This window comes from Manacus vitellinus, unplaced genomic scaffold, assembly GCF_001715985.3.
Source record: "Manacus vitellinus isolate BGI_N305 unplaced genomic scaffold, ASM171598v3 scaffold_96_pilon, whole genome shotgun sequence".
In the NCBI taxonomy this organism is placed as follows: domain Eukaryota; kingdom Metazoa; phylum Chordata; class Aves; order Passeriformes; family Pipridae; genus Manacus; species Manacus vitellinus.
In genome coordinates, this window is record NW_021940901.1 from 957,633 (window position 1) to 973,414 (window position 15,782).

Sequence of the window (15,782 nt, forward strand, 5' to 3'; positions counted from 1 at the left end):
GGCCTACCATCAATGAATTTAATTACACAATTATTGAAAAAAAACCAGAGTTCTCCCTTCCCTGCTTGCCCACAACCAGTCCAATACAAGTCATAGAAATTAGTCAGAAAGAATGTGTAGAATACCTACCTCCACTTTTACTTTTGAAGTGCAAGTCACAGAAATGCCTGGATATTAGTTCAAGCATTACTGAAAATTAGGTGTTTCCTTTAATTGAGAAAATGGAGTTTAATCTTCTATATTAACTGATACAATGTAAGGGGCCATGAAAGGTGCACTGAGTTACTTAACGGCCATCAGTTACATATTTGAGATTCATCTGGGATATTTAATGACAGCTGAATGTTTAGATCTATGTCATCTAGCATAGTTGTGCCTGATTGCTGGATCTTCCTCTCTTATTGAGCATCCAAAGGCAAGTTGAGTTTCAGCTCCTCCCTGGTTCTGCCTTCTTTTAACTCCATATGCAGCTAGCACGCTTTAACAGCTCTGCTAACAAATACACTTGGTATCCCACAGACAATGCCTGTTTAACTTCTTTTTTTTTCCCCCCTACTTGAAACAGCTGTACCGATCAATTAATACAGATACTATAGCAATAAGCACAAAGTTCCTACCATTCAAGCTGATATAAGTGTACTTTAAAGACAATGTTTTTAAACAGGAAGGAATTCAATACAAAGGAAAGAACAGGGCCTTAGTCATGTTAAAACAATATTGTTCTACCATGGACTGACGCATTAGTCACTGGTTTGGGAATGACATGCCCTCTTCCCTTTGTGCCAGCTTTGGGTTTTTTCCTCCTACATTTGGGAGCTGGTGGAGGGGAGGGAGAGCACAAGAAGGCAGCAAGTAAGGAAGTTATGACACTCCTCTTTCAACTTGTGCCATCTTCAAAAGACAAAATATTTATTTGCTTTTGTTGTTACAAAGTGAAAATGTGACGCAGGATTCAAGACTCAAATACCTTTCTTAACATAGTAAGGATGTGCCTCATTTTCAAAGCTGACCAATTCAGAAGGCTTTTGAAAGAGACAGTGTTCTTTGAGATGCCCACGTGGCCCTATCTGTCCCAAGAGGCAATTAATTTTGGATCCTGACCGATGCCCTGATATTTCAAGCATATCAGCTACGCATTAAGGAAAGGACTTCATTAAAGGGCAGGAATTTAATTGAGTCTATATTCAGGTATGTCTCTGAAAGCTTGAGGGTAAGGCAGAGATAGAGTAACTAAAAGTGTTTCAAAGAACACACTCTTTCTCCTCAGGAATTCAAGTTGTGTAGCTTATATTCAACTCTCTTCAACACACGGGAGACAGTCAGACCACTGGTTCCCTGTTCTAAGCCCAGTAAAGTCCATCATATAGACACTGCTTCAGGAAAAAACTTTCTCACCAGCCCTAAGAAGTCAGGGAACAGACAAACTACAGATATCCAAAGAGCCAGAAAAAGAAAAAGTGTAGTATTATCAGACAGCAAGCTTCAGTAAAACTAGACTAACCATTTCCAGCCTTAGAAACAACTACAAATTAAAAGTGACACCAGATCATGTTCACGGGGAGAACCACTGGCAGCACAATGGGTGCAACAGTATTTATTTCCACATTTTCTACCTAAGTTAGGCTATCAAGAACTCCTGTGATCTTGTTTAGAACTGTGTATTATATTTGCAATAAATTATTACCCTCATACTTCAGCTTCTTGTCAATATGGCTGTTCTGTTACAGCATTTCTAAGTCTACTTTTTTCAACTGTACATAAACACAAGCCTCTTTCTACCTGTCCTCCCATTCCACTAGCCATTTTTTCCACTCCTGCCTTTACCAGATGCCATCATAAAGCCTCTCTTTGGTAAAGCAAATTTTAAAGGAAAATATAAAATTACCTCATTAATACATAGCTATCTTCATAAACTTATCCTGTTAATTCAGAACCATTTTAAAACTATAAGCCAATTACTAGCTTCATACATTTGGCTGACTCTTTCTTTCACCAGCTTGAAATGTCACAGTAACAATTTTTATTTTACCTTTAAGACATGGACCAAAATACGCCCAATGGACACAGAAGTCCGACCAAACAAGCCACAGAAGCAGAGTACCCAGTATTAACACCATGTTTAAACTGTGGTTTGCTTGTTTCTGACAGCAATATATTCCTAATTTTAGACACTTGAATGCTGTTAACACTAGATAAACTGCACAGATAGCAACTACTGAAGTAGATGTTCGAAAAAACCACTCAACCATACTCATTTTCTGTGCTAAACTCAAGGCAGCATTTTAAATATCACAGGGAACGACAATTCTAATTGCATACTGCAGGATTAAATCCAAGATTGCTATCAAAGCAACATTTCAAATACATTAACTTTGAAATTACTGTTAGCCCAGAGAGTAAACTCAAGTTAGTTCTTTTTTAACTCCACTTTAGTTTCTTCCAAAAACTGCCCTTTTTGGAAACCTATCTTTACATTAATAATGTCAGCTTTTCTTTCAACACACTTTACTAGAGGGGAACAATCAAGTTTAAGTGATTTACCTGCCTCTTTATAGGTTCAGTACAAAGTAATTTATACTTCACATCTCTCACTACTTCACCAACAAAGAAGAAAAAGTCCCTGGGAAGAAGTTAGCCTTAAATTAGTCACAGCATGTTTTCATTCAAGAGCATTTGCCAGTGCAGGAGGTTTTGACTGAGCCTCCTTAAACAAAGACTCTCAGCAAAATAACCACCACCATTTCCCAATAGCTTTATTTTCCTACAACTATGACATTTCTCTAATTAAAAGATATTATTAGTAATCTCACCTGAACACAACAAGTTCAACAAAACTCTTGAGATCAGTACAGCCTCATACAGCTATCCTCTGCAGTAGGCCTGCTAGATCAGAGGCTTGAGCAAGGGGACTAATCACAAACATGGTTATGTGCTGGGGTCCTTGTGAATCTAAGATTGTCAGCAATCTTCTCAAATAACTGCACTACTCTTTCCACACAAAACCAAATAATACATTTCTACTGTGAGTGGTGAGAATTTGAGGAGTAGTAGTATGGAAAAAGGTAGTTTAAAAGTAAAAACAGGTTAAGAGTGACTTTTTCTTGAGTTGTGTCATCAAGGTTATACTTCGCATTACAAAATTAAGGAATTCTATTCAAGTTCCTTTCTGCTTTCTTGCTATTCTCTTTGGGGAATAAAGAAGCAATAGACCTATCTAGGGCAGGGACTACTAACAGCTTGTCTCTCTGATTTGAGCACATTATCCCTGTAAAGCAAACATCTGAGCAGCATGGCACATAAAAAGGCAACCCACCTCTCTGCTCCCTTCAAGGGTCAGTTCTCTTCATGACCTCACTGCACTTCCAATCCCAAGTCTTCTGCATCAAATACCCATTATCTCCCTCCCATTCTTCTGCCTAAGCTCGTTCTTCTTGTGCTCTGCTTTAAAACAAGAAAGCCTTATTTTGGCCCTGAAATTAGTAGTTGCTTCAGGGAACTAAGTTTTCTGTCAAATGGCCTGTGAAAATTCAGGCTCCCTTGTATCTATTAATCTGCCCGTGTACATTAGCAGAACTGTTAGTTCTGTTTTAGTCTAAGACCTTAACCACAAAAGAAACAGCAGCTTTTGCAGTAGGTAGGTAGTGTGTTGATTTCCATAATTTCTATAAGTGAACTGACCCTGCCCTGAATTCTGTCAGTCTTCTTCTTCCTCTGTTTTCTCTTTCGTCCTTCATCATCTCAGATATGCTCCTGACTGCCCTTAGGCCAAGTATTGCTGCCTTCTTGAAGGCTACATCTCACATCACTGCCAAACCTGAATGTATTTTTGGCAGAACCAAGACAAGGACAGCAGAACTTATTCTCCAGCACTATACTTCAACTACTACATGCTCAACAATTCACACAGAAGTCCTGCCTCACTGGTTAGAAACTGCTTGACTGGTCCCCAGCACAATCAACTGTTTTACTCCCTTCTCTCTCTCTTTCCCCACAATACCAACGGTGCAACAGAAATATGAATTTTGACTTGTATCCTGGCTTTATTCTCAAATTTTCTGCAAAAGAAATGGTTGCCTGGATGAGAAATGCACTACTTAAATACAATTAATTCATTCCTGGGTTTAACACGGATACTAATACTGTCTTTATGCTGTATGCTGTTCAAAAGCTAAGAACACCAATCTCTAGCACGGGACTTGGAAACTAATGAATATTGACATTTCAAATATAACTGTAACATTTCAGGATGTCTGTCATCCTTGACATACAACTTCACTATGGGTTATTTTGTTTCTGATAATTAGCTATCTTCCCAGTCACCTTTCAATAAGGAATCCACTTCATTCCATTACAATATTTAGCTTAACATGGAAACAGTTATTTCATATATTCAGTCAATTCCTATTCCACAAAACAGGAGGAATGCAGTTTTACACAGCAACATAATTCCTTCCTATTCTATGGAGAGGCACCCCTTCATCTCCATTTGGGTCCTTTCTCAGAGGCTATATGACAGTTCAGTTCAGAATGCTTCTTATTAAAGCAGCAATTTTACCGTTTGTGTGCTTAATACAGTCCACAAAGCTGGCAAAATAAAGAGTGTAATAACTTAGGTCACTTATTACTATATATTTCCAATTAAGTCCTTCAGTGTCATATACTCTTTCATGGGGGGTTTACACGTTAATCCTAGCCTATTATGCTGTGGGGAAAGCTTCCCTCACCTTTGAACACAATTTGTCTTTTCAATCTTAATTATCCATGATGATGATCCAGAAGTTTGTGAAAGAAGAATTTATCATTTGATTTCTTTTTCCTCCTTGGTATTTGATAATTTTTACAACTTGTTCCATTTAGTTTTTATTAGCACGGCAGAACTAACATGATGCTCAAGTGACACAAATCAATCCCTAAGAAATTGAACAGTAGTGTACTCAGGGAATCTATAAAAAAAAAACAAACAAAAAAACCCAAACCAAACAAACAAACAAACAAACAACAACAAAAAAAGTCCCAAAGTAAAATACTTAATTTGTGTTCAAAGAGATGCTTTCCACAACATGTCTTCATTACAAAGCAGCTTACACATCTGCTTTGTTTAACATTACTTAGTGAAGTAATGAATTTTTACTCCCAAAATAACTCCGATGTAACATAGTAATCCACTGCCACCCGGTTAAACCAATGCCATCTACTGTCATCCACTAAGGCATTTAATGAAAACTTTACATAAACGCTAAACAGTGCTTAATTGAGCTAGGACCAGGAACAACTGAAGCTGCCACAAAGAGAGCTCAAAAACTAGGTAATGCAGCATTAAGGCTGCCTGGGCAACCCATATTTGTCAGTGTAGCACACAGGCTGTAACTCTCAAAGATGTAGTGCTTTTGCATAGGACCCCCTACTTATTTATGTACACATAATGGACCTCCTGTGGAGATGAGCACTGATGCCTGGTGAGTGACCTTATTGTCTGCTGGACCTCTGTCTTATTTATTGAGGAAAAGGGGATCACAGAACTGAGGACAACAATTAAGACAGTAATAAGCCATTCTGCAAAAAGATGGCTATTCCTCCTCTAACACTCATCTCTCCTGTGGTTAGGCAAGTCTCACTAAACTAGAATTCAAATCAGATAGTTTTGTACCCCACTTCTGAAGTTAGAACAAGAGCCAGAGCCAAAGTATTACCAAAGGAGGCAAGTGGGAGTGAGATTCGTACCCCAAGTACTGAAAATACTCCACAAAGAAACAACTTAAAGCCTAAGATACTATTTTGGCTACTCAAGACCACGAATAAACCCTTCCTCTCACTCTCTGCTATATCAACACATACAAAAGCTTCAGCGTACACACAGAGGGAATCATGCTCAAGCAGCCCAGACAACTTACTGACTGCACATTAAATGTTCCACCTGAGCATCAAGGTGTATCCATCTTTTCCTTCCCACACTCAAACACAGGGCTCTGCCACTTCCTTTTCATTGCCTAGAGGCCATCTACACCATTATGGAGAGCAGCACCTTCTTGCTCTTTGAACCCACTCACGTTGCCTCAGTGGACATGAACTGCAAGTCACATCCTGCTCAGATTCTACATCATGAACTTGCCTACAAGCAGAAATACCACAGACTGAGTAGCTGCCCAGCTAACCAAGTGCTCTTGAAAAAGGGTTTTACAGCTTTAACTTTCTAACAGTGGGTTAACATAGTGGAGATAACAACACAGACAATTCCACTTCAAAAGCATATTCTAGAAAGATGAGATTTTAAAAACAGTAGTTCTCACACTTTGCTATATAACAATATATTCCATAAACACAAAGTTTAAATTGGCATATTGGTACATACCCATGACTGTAAGTAGTCAGAATATTTTGCTACAAACTGTTCATTGTTTTAACAGATAAATTGCTGCTTGGAAAAAAATACTATTTTTAGTAATCAAAGACTCCAAATTTGTTCAGTACAACCTTGCAAAAACATTCTCAGGCTCCTTTGGAAAACCAAACAAAAACAAAAAGCAAACAAGAGCACAACTATTTATACATCTACCAAGCAAACATTCTACAGCAGAGATATAGTAAGAAAAGAGTAGGTATTGAGTAAGAAAACTAACCCTCCCTTGGATGGGGGAGGAGATAGTTACTGCTTCAAGTTAATCTACTCAGCGCTACCACAAACTTTACCCATTATTTTCTATTACATTGACTATATTTGTATATATGTCTACTTTTATAGGAACGTTTTCCTGACAAAGTCAATGCATTAGTATACGTATTTCACCCCTCCAATGCAAAGCTTTAGAATTAGGTACAGCATTATGAAAGAATCACTTCTTCACTAGCAGTTGGCAAATGCCAAACTACAGGGATTCACTTGCACTGTCCCAGCTTCATCACGCACTGGAAAAGGCCAGTTCTTAGTTAACGGTATTGTGTTGGTTGCCACCAGTTGTCCCAAAAAAGACAGGAAGAAAGAAAGAAAACTTGGCACTAGCATCATCATCTAAGGACAGTAATCTAGAACACTCTAACAGATTAACAGTTTTTCCAATACTCCCTTTCATTACACAAATTTCACACACTCCAACAAGCTTGTTTTTTCTTTATCACAAATGAAAGCTGATAGTTTCCAAACTTTGGTTCATGACAAGGCAGACAGCAAACCCTTTTGCAAAAAGCAAAGCCAAACAGCAATTCTTAAAGGCTCAGGTTATCGCTACTTTTTACATACAGATCAGACAAAGGCAAATTTACTGCTTTTTGAAGAAGTTGGGGAAAAAAAATATGCTCCTTTTTTTAACCTCACAGATACTGGTTCTAATAGCTACTGGCTTAAAACTTCCATTCAGTACAGACAGGAGATACCATTTCCACACAGAAGCTCTTCAAAACAAACAAAAACACAACCAACAATCCACTCTTCCAGGGAGTGAAACTACGCTGTAACAATAATCATCAAGAGACAATCCCAATTCTCAGTGCTCTCTATTTAAAGCACTGCAAAGCAGTCTCACAAGGCTTGACACAAGTTTTTATCTGAAGCTGTCTACTATAAAGTTTAATGCAAAAAAAAGCACCAAAACCCAGAAAGGGTTACATCACTCAGTTATATAAGTCACAAAGGTTCAAATTTAGATTTATATTTAGTTCATCAATTCCCACCTCGAGTTCAACTCAGTAAACTGATCTATTTTTAGCTTTTGACTCTTTTGGACATTTCCTTCCTTCATCTGCATAAATGCGTCACAGCTTCTCAAATGTTTCCCTTTGGCGAGGGAAGGATGCATCTGATTCCAAGCTTAAAAAAAAAGTTCACACACACACACACACACACTGAGTGGTTATTGTTGGCTGAATTGTACCTTTGTTCTGAGTTAAGCATAAGCAAACTTGACTCCAGTCCTCGTCCTGTACTACAAAAGATTTTGCTCTTCCTGCACTGACAGGTAAAAGTATGTCACGGCTAAACTCAACAAGGATCATCACTAGCCCAACCATATTTTATCACCTTCTATAAGCTAGCTTGACTTGGCTCTCCTGCCTTGATAATTCAACAGACAAACAATAGAATTTTTCCAAAACGGGGACAGAAATGAAGTTCAGTTTTGTAACTTCCACCGAGGCAAGAAATTCAGTCAAGTACATGCCCTAGTTTTCCTTCCAAAGTCAGCCTTCCACTACATTTGGAGAAGCTGGTATCTTTTTATTTATTTATTAAAATATAGCATTAACAAGCCAATGTCCTGGTTCCAGCCAGGAGGGAGCATGGCTAGGACCCCGATGTTGTTCTATACCACCTCACATTATTTTCCAGGAACAGGTGGAAAGGCTCGCTGCCAGGTCGTGGTGCTGGAGGGAACAGTCAGGGAGTGTCAGGGATTTCCACAGGGGGTGAGGAATAACATTTCTTCTACTGTCCCTTTTCTTATCTCATTGTTGTTTCCAGTAAATTGTTCTTATCTCAACCTGTGACTTTTACCTTTTGTGCCTCCAATTCTCCTCTCCACCTCGCCACAGGGGAGAGGTAGGGGGAAAGGGGAGTGAGCAAGTGACAAGAGATTTGGAGTGGCTTTGACAGGAACACTAAATTGGAGAATGCCATTCCTAAACCACAACAGTCAACCAACAAGTTACTAGATAAGCCATTATGGCTGACCTCATCTTTCCATGTGAAAAGGTGCCATTGTCCTAATAAATTTTAGTTTGGCTTGCCTTTGCTGTCCTTACAGGAGCCTGGCTCACATTATACCCTGTCAATTAAGCAGTGCACAGCACTGATTTCTTGTTTGAACTTTGCAAGCTATGGCAAGTTCAAGTCTAACAACTATCCTTAACTGCAGAAAACAAGTACTTGGGGTACACAAAGTGTGACTTTCAGGGTGTAAAGTAAGACCATAAGATACTGCCGTAACTATTCCAGTTCCATTCTTTTTAGGGCCAATCTGATGTGCAATATGCAACCAAAATGAACTTGCTAACTAACCTCAATAAAGCAAATAAATAAAGACAGGGATAAAAGCTTCAAGAGTAAATCTTTATTAAAAAAAAAACCAAACAATAATGGCTGTTCAGCTTCTTTAGAAAAGAAATCATATCCTATTTTATTACTCTATAATAACAGACAGAAGAAAGCCTCTAAAGATGGGTTTTGACATCTTAAGTCTGATGTTCACCGCACTATGTGCTATCAGCTTTTGCACAGAACAGGACAATTCAGTCAATTTATATTTCAATTCACCTTGATTTGCTGATGGTTTTCTATTTTATTTTCTGTGCTTTGAGCTGCAGATATCTGGAATTCAGTAGAAGAATTACAAAAGGCCAAGACATTTCAACCTTAGCCTAAAGTTTTTAGAAGAGGGTGGAGCATTTTTATGATCACAGAAAATGGTACCATCTTTGCACTCAACATGTCCAAAACTTAATGGCATGACAAACACTTGAAATTTGGAAGAACTTACTACTTTAATGCTGGTAGAAAATTATATTCAACAGCCAAGATCGTACAATGTGTATAGCAAAGTCCACTGTGTAGCACAGGAGGTCAGTCAAGTAATATTTAGTATTTAAATACTCCATTTATTCTAACTCTTGATGTATCCTCCCTTTATTATCTAGGCCAAGTTTTAAGAAATGTCACTTAATTTCTTCCCAACATTTAACAGCTACTTGGGCTCTGAAAACAAGCAATCCCCAAGACTTCAAACACTTCTGTTTTCACTAAATCTCAGCATCAACATTTTTCATTGTTCGATACCTCAAAGTTATTAACCAGCTATGTGACCATCACAAAGCTAGTGAAAAGCCTTTGACCAAATGCCTTGATAAAGTATCTCATAAGGCTGCAGGTTTCCACAAAATTATCCACAAAAATGCAGGAATTCAGTATAAACCCTGAAAGTTTTGGATTTTGATTCACTCTTTCATGCAATAAGCGAGGTATAGACTAGACAAAAACAAGTAGGTATTTACCATGTCCTTGTGAGCCCTATCTGTCAGCAGTATATTTCCCTGTTCATTTTTAGTACTTAGGAAATCTTACTTCACTATAACCCCAGATCCTCAGACTCTAATTGCTAAGCAGTCATGCACAAATCTAACCACAAAAATCACTACTGGTTGTTTACACAGTCAGCAGACACCTCACAAATGTCTATTACTGCTCATACATGCACTAAGACTACAAGAAAACATGAGTAATTAAGCTCCGTGTAGTTTCACAGGTGACTAGAATGCATCGGGATTGCTCACAATAGCCCTGTTCAGTGCCTGCTGCCCAGAATACTTTCTCCAACTTTTTAACTAAGAGATTTGCCATGTATTTGCTCAGAACTTGAAGCTACATGGAATATTTAGTTTGACAGTGTATACACGGACACATATATCTCCACGCACACTGGTAAAACCAACCTTCCTAATCTCAGACTCATGTTCTCACTCTTACACATGCCAGTAACATTTTCCTGACTCTTACAAAGATTTGCAGGAATTATCCAATCACGCCGTACTATACATATATTATACTATAAAATATAGCAAACTGCTGACATATTTTGAATGCTGGAAGCCTACACTTTTCTTCCTATACTTTACAACTTGCCTCCTCAACATCTTAGAAAGACAATAAAAGGAATTTTCTCATCCTCCTGTAAAGGTTCCTTTGTCCTCTTAAGGAAAAAAAAATCATAATTATGAAGCAGTAATGCTTATTTCTGTTCTTCAGTAAGGTCCAGATTACAAAATATCACACTCAGAAGACCAGCAAGAGATGCAGTTCAGCACTGCTCAGCAGGAAAACCTGTTACATATTTGCAGTGTTTTTTATTAACCAATGGTACTGCCATTTATGCATAGCAGTAACACAGCAGATGAAACAAATTTGACTAAATGATTTTAGAAGACTCCACTCAACAGCCCTGAAAAACAACCCTATTTTTTAAATAAATGCACAAAGACAATTAGGCTATTTCAGATGAATTAGAGCAGCTATTTGGCAAAAAAGCCACTGGAAAGGGCTTTATATCTTTAAAGCATAATCTTGTCATTTGTGCTGTTTGGTAAAACTTTGTGGACACAACTCATTTATGACCCTCCTCTTTGTGCATCAATACAACAACCTACTCTAGAGGCTGAAAATCAGATGCTTTAATGTGCCGTAGTGTCTACTGCTAAAAGCACTTGAGTTGTTCCCTGTCATTTCAATTCCTCCTACTCACTACTGGATAAGTGATCTGTTTTCTCAAAACAGCAGTATCCTTCCTGAAAGAATATGACTCAGCTTTGCAGATCATCAGTATTACTTCACCAGTAGTCTACTTTTTGCTTTCACTGCATCAAGAAAAATCTTAAGTTAAACAAAGATCCCTCTCCAAAACAAGTCAATTTCTTTACGAGAACAATCAAATAGATGTAACCATTTTACTCCTTAGATTTAAATTGCCTGCTATGACCTTTGTGTTTTGTTCTGTTTGGTTTTTTTACCTAGTAGCCTTTTTGTTAAGATTAAACTTAGTTCTCATCAAGCAGAAAAATTTCTCTTTGTTCTCTTTAAAATCATCACCCACTTTCAGACAAATACCCTTCAGCCACCACTGCATTTCCAAAGCTTCAACACGTCTTTACTATTTTAACTTTTGCTGACCATGAACAGCTATTTCAGTGATCTCACCTCCTTCAAGCTGCAGACCAAAAATCACTGTGCAGTTTCACCCTATTAATAAACTGACCTAAGAGTCTGCATCTAAACACATCTATTTGTTGACAAGAGAAGAGAAAAACTAATATTTTCTCTTTATACTGGGGTAAGGGAAGTCTTTCCAGCCTTTCTTCAGGTTTTATTTACCTAGACAGTGATTTTACACGCAAAAGCTTTTGGAAGTCACATGATATTTCAGGTTTAAATTCATACCTGTTTCTGCGGGACAGAAACTTAAGAGCTGTGGGACATGCTTAATTGGGGAGAAACCACTTCTTTAAAAAATATTTACTACCCATCTTGTCTACATAGTGACTGAGCTCCTCAATTAATGAAAGCCTCGGCTGCACCAAATCTAGTCTTACTTTTGTCAGCTTCTTTCTGAGCACATCTGCATCTCATAGCTAAAACATACTCCTTCCAAGAATGGACCTGGCTCTCTAACTCCCATTTACCTTCCACTTCAAATGTATAGTTTATCAACTGTCAGCTATCATGGATAGCTGTCCCCTTGTAGAAATATTTAGGACTTCTGCCTCCGATTGTTTCAAACATCTCCTAACTTCTAACTTCCTCTATCCTTGGTTATCCCCAGAAAAGTCTGGCTATTTCACACTAAGACAAGTTACACAACAGCTGCTGCATTTCACACTGAAGCTCTCCATCTCTTCATTGTCCCAGGGAACATCCATCCAACAACGCTATTCCCAAAGTAACTTCCCCATTGTAATTTCATTGTTTCTGTAGTTATTTTTGCTCTGCATATGTATATCAGAATTATCAAGTTGTGACATTTTTCTGTGGTGTTTTTCAAAACATCATGTACATACATACACCCCTCACGTCACTTTAGCCATCTTATTAAAATGGATACCTCCGGAATTGGATCAAAACTTCACAGTAGGACCCATTTCTTCTTCACCCCAGGTCAATCGGCACTAATGACAGCAACACTGCTGCAACCTTCTCACTTCCTCAAGCAACTCAAAGGACAAACTAACAGATTCTTGAAAAGCTGACAGAACACTAAATTTTTTGTGGTGTTTACTTATTTTAATACAAATACTGTCATCACTCTAAGTAGCATGAAAGAATGGACAAGTTGTTTCATACTTTAAAAACTCTGCGTGCTTGCCACTTCTTAAAACTCCCAAACACCCCTCAGTTCCTGACAGCCACAGGGACAAGAAACAACACTTTCAGAGGACAGCATGGAGCTATCATATGGGGTACCACCAGTGCTGCCTGCCAAAACTTCACTTTTGGCTTCACTACTAGATTGTTTTTGTTAAGACACTTGTCAGTATTCTGTAGCTACTCTGTCACGCCAAGTAAGCAACAACCACAGGTCTGACTACCTTCTCTGTAAATTAGCTAATACACATAAGCAGGAGATGGACGAATGCTCTTAGAAAGGCACTATCTTAAATTTATGGATCGTGTGTTCTGCTTCATGGATTTAAGCTGGAAACCGGGCTTGTTTTTCACATTTGGTGTCTAATATGAAAGCTACTTCGCCCATGATCTAAAAGCGAGTGTGTTTTTTATTAGTAGTATTCATGAAAAAACTTGCTGCCCTTTTAATAACATGCTTTCTTTTTCTTTTCCATGTAATCTTTCCCAACCCTCTCTTCTTTCCCTCTTTCTAGGAGACTTTCTCTACTATGGTAGCATTTTTAATGTTGTCTACTACAGGCAGTCAACTATCCCAGCCACTATCACACAGGACACTAATGTAAAGCAAGCTAGGCAACCGATTACAAAGCAATATAATTAGGAAGAAATAAAACATAAGTCCTCCTTGTAAACTTGAAGCAACACATTTTCAAATAGATCTGTTGTTTTTTATCTTTATGGTATCATTTGTTCAGTGATGTTCATGAAAACTAAGCAAACCACAAGATCATTATTTAAGAGAAAAAAAAAAAAAGAAAATCAATCATCTTTTCACAACACTCATTAATACTTCCTATAAGGTCTCTCAACTACTCAAGCAATTATCAGCCTAGGCTGCTATAGGCAGACTTGGTTGAACCCAGACTGATTCAAGTCTCAAGTCACTAGTAGTACTTGAAGAAGTCTTCTAATGTCCATAATCACAACAAATCTCAGCACCCCATTTTCCTAAAATACTCACATGGATATTTTGGTACCTATACACATGTATCTCAAACCAAAGTTTTAAATTCTCTTATCATTAAGCTTACATTAAGAAAAACGTACTTCCTACAACTACTGTGTTTTCTCTGTCAAAGTGTAATCACTTTGCCTGGCACTAAACTCTGCTTCTTAGTAGTTTTAATCCTGCCATGAAGAAAGTGACAGATCTAACAAGGTGGTTTTGTCTTTTCAACTTGAAATAATGAGATTTAGATACCAAATAGGTAACAGAAAGTAAGCTGTCTCAATATCTTCCCATTCCAATAAAGGAATTCCTCATTTATATTCAAGACATACAATCTTTATGTGTTCATACTACTACCTCACTTCTAGTTCAGCTGCTTTCTTCACATTTCAATTGCAACTTATTTCCACAACAACTCAAGAGTGAGTTTACATTTACATAACCAAAGTGAAAACTGGAAATGCACACATTTCAAGTGATGTGAACCTAGCTGTTGTTCAGTATCCTAACAAAACATTTTCCAAATAATGGAACTCCATTCTCCAGGCTACTTTAATTCTACTTCCGACTTAGTCTTACAAGAGGACAGGAGGAAAGCCAATAACCCCACTTGGCAGCTCAACTGACCAATTTAACTAACCTAGAATTAGAACTTATTGTTTAGGCGGGTTTTTTGTTGTTGGGTTTGGTTGAGGTTTTTTTCCTTCTGGAAAACATTGGAACATTTTTACTCTTTTTCTCTTTTAAGTAACAGATACAGCTTTGATGATATTCTCTGCAAGTGACAGGAAAAAGGAAGCATTTGTCATTCTAAATTCTGTAGAGAGAAAAATATTTTGTCTGCTCCTATACACCAAACAAAGTTTTTTCCTTGTTCATTGATCACGAAGCCCACTGTGTTTCACTGAAAAAAAAAAGTGCCTCCTGTTCAAACAAAGAGGAGCACTGGAGATCTCTTAACAGACCCTTTCCTTATTAAAGAGTGTATCATGTACAGAGGCAGGATTCAAAGAACTCTTCCCAATACCAAAGAGCCACAATAGATGCCGGAACATTTTCCAGCATATGTCACAGCCCAGGCCGAACCAGATAATCTCCACAAGTAAATACAAAAATGAGAATGTCAGTTGTTAAATACGCTCCAAGAGTTTTTCGATAAGCATTTGACATGTCCTTCTACTACTTTAAGATTTTCGGTGGCTGCAAGAATAAGATCAGTGTAACCTCCCCGTTATCAAAAATTCTCAGCATCGGAAGTCATCACTACACCACTTATGAGTTTATCAACTTTATGTCATCCCTCTATACTGAAACACAAACATGGAAGTTGACTATTAATATAGCTGGCAGGGTCTATCCAAAACAGTAAGATTACTACACAAGTACCCATTTGTAACTACTGTGTTGAAGTCTACTGTAATCTGTCATTTTGCTTTCAATGGGATTTTTTCCTGAGAACAATAAAGCTCAGTCCTTCTTCCAAGAAGAAATCCACCAAGGCCAGCATCCTGACTCGACAAGGAGCTTCACACTCATTGCTGTCACGTGAAACAGGTTGCCTTGGGAGCATCAAGCCCTCCAGAGGGGACACAGCCCCCTGTTCGGACTCTCTGTCCACAGAAACGCAGCTCCGAGAGCTCTTTCAGGGATGTCTGCTGCAAATCACACCTCCTCCTTCGCTCTCATTAAATCAAACACACCGAACAGCATGCACCGACCGCGAGCAGCACTGATTACGCCGTTTCCCACTTCCCTCACGGACTTCCTTTAAAACCCAATGAACACTGCTTTTACTACTATTATTACTACTGCCATCATTATTATTTTTCAGACACTAAATCGGCCATCGCCCTCATCTTTCCAGCGGTGAGTCTGCATTTTCCTTGTTCGCCGCTCCTTTTTAGGCATCCCAACGGAGCAAATGCCCAGCCCTGCCGCCCCGCCCGGGAGCGGTGCCCG